Raw genomic sequence first — 2,176 nt, forward strand, 5'->3', positions numbered from 1 at the left:
GTGGCCTGAGAGAGAAATTTGAATTACAATTTTGTTCTAAAGCATTTGCATATTGGGATACAAGACTCCCTGATCATCATGATGCTTGATGTGTACTTTACCCTATACATATTTCTGCATATGAGGAACTATTTACCCATCATGATGCTCTTTTTAGGGGAGGAATCAAAACTGCTTTGTTAATGTATTATGCTGATGGCATGATAACATCAGCAGCAATGAATTTAACTTGAAATGTATTTGCAGTTTTGTTTTCCTGAACTAGTCTGGGCTGATACTTCTGGGACTGCCATGGACATCTTGAAGCAGGAGATCAGCAGGAAGCACCAGCAACTGGGGGAGAAGAGGCTCCTGAGGGGAAGTATTTCAAATGCAGTGAGTGAGGTAAAAAGGAAGAGGAGGCCGACTTCCAGAGATGTGGCTACAAGGTAGAGTGGCAGGAAGATGAGGAGGAATCAAACTGGCTGCATCAAATCCAGTGCTGGAACTCAGAGTAGCAGAGGACAAGGTACCAATGACTCTTTCCAGGCAGAAAGTTATCAGGAGGTTATGAAAGAGGGGTGAGCCCATCAGGCTGTTTGGAGTTACAGATTATGATGCATTCAAACATCTGAGGAAGATAGAAATTCTTTCATGTGAAGTGAATAAGGGCCTGAGAAATTACCTGAAAGCTGCTTTGGATGAGATTTATCACCTTTATCTGAATGAAATTGCAGGTGGCCAAGATGATGATGATGCAAGCATGAGATGATGACTCCCAGAATGACCTGAAAGTCCATGAGGAGAATACTAAAAGTGAAGAACTAGAAGCTTTGGGAGAATTTCTGGGATGGGGTGATTATCATTATAATATGGACATCATATAAAAGTTCCTGAAGTTTCTTCTGGGAGTTTGGGCCAAGGAGTTGAATGCCAGAGAGGACTGTGTGAAATGGGGAGTGCAGGGGAAGCTGAACCGCCCCACTCAGAAAGTCCTACCTGAGTCCTACCTGAGGTCACTCTTCAGCAAACTGCAAAAGGACACTTCCTGCAGACATCAAAGAATCAATAACAGATATTATTAAAATCATATCGCAAAGAGAATGTCTGAAGACAAACAATGCCTATCTCCAGATGGCCATTGGAAACACTCCCTGGCCTATCAGCGTCACCATGGCTGGCATCCATGCACAGATGGGGTGGGAAAAGATTTTCTCCAAGCCCATGTGCTCCATGATGAAAATCAAAGGAAATACACACAGGGGCTGAAGAGGCTCATGACCATTCACCAGAAGCACTTCCCAACAGACGCATCAAAGTGTGAGTGGTACAACACCCTGCGAGGCTCTGCAGTGGCCAGGGAATGGCTCACAGTTTGGTGTCCAAGACTCAGAGAGGATGGAAGAGGTAAAGTTTGTGCTTGAATATCAACACGAACTGTGTCCACACAAACCATGTCTGGGCCAGAAGGACAGCCTAAGCCAGTAGCAGTTGCTCGCCACCATTCAGAAAAGGAATCCAAGACCAAATCAGGCCACATACTGACTGATGAGGAGGTGGCAGGACCTTCACATCCAACAGAAGAGCCAGAGCCAGAGATCATTACTCAGCCTGGGTGAGCTGCGTGACCTGCAGGTGCACCAAAGATAGTGGAACATGATGGACCAATGTATCTGATACCTAAGGGAATTGATAGTGCTGGAGATCATCTTTTCAGAGGGTGAGAGATTCCCTAAGAGTCCAAACAGTGTCCAGCACATGTCACAGATGTGGCTGAAATTCACACCAGAGATAATACTCCCCTTACCTAGCAATGCTGCAGTGGAGGGACAGAGAGGACAAGGTGGGTGCATTGGTCAGCAAATTAAGGATCTATGAGGACACTGTCACCACCCAGTTACAGGCCCAGATCCCATCTGTGGGAAAAACACTGGCTGAGCACATCGGGAGCTTGGAAGAGAAACTTCAACAGGGCCACCTGGAACTGAGAGAAGAGCTCAAGGAAGGAATTTTCCATGTCTTGCCAGGACCAACAAGACTCTGCTATTAGGAGCAGCCAAGGAGAGAGTACACTCCATGAGGCAATCTAGGGTTTTCCCTTCATGAGCATGGAGAAGACATGAGGAAATGGGATGGAAAGCCCACCTCTTCCTTAGCAGCCTGGGTGTGTGAATTGAAAAGAGGAATGACTACTGTA

General features: G+C 46.0%; 1 pseudogene; it reads left to right on the forward strand.

Annotated features, from left to right (window-relative positions):
- Positions 1–291: 291 nt before the first annotated feature.
- LOC136290476 (pre-mRNA-splicing factor 18 pseudogene) lies at positions 292–1,403 on the forward strand (annotated as a pseudogene).
- Positions 1,404–2,176: the final 773 nt, after the last annotated feature.

This window comes from Chamaea fasciata, unplaced genomic scaffold (genome assembly GCF_029207755.1).
Source record: "Chamaea fasciata isolate MVZ Bird 193981 ecotype frontalis unplaced genomic scaffold, bChaFas1.0.hap1 SCAF_6, whole genome shotgun sequence".
In the NCBI taxonomy this organism is placed as follows: Eukaryota; Metazoa; Chordata; class Aves; order Passeriformes; family Sylviidae; genus Chamaea; species Chamaea fasciata.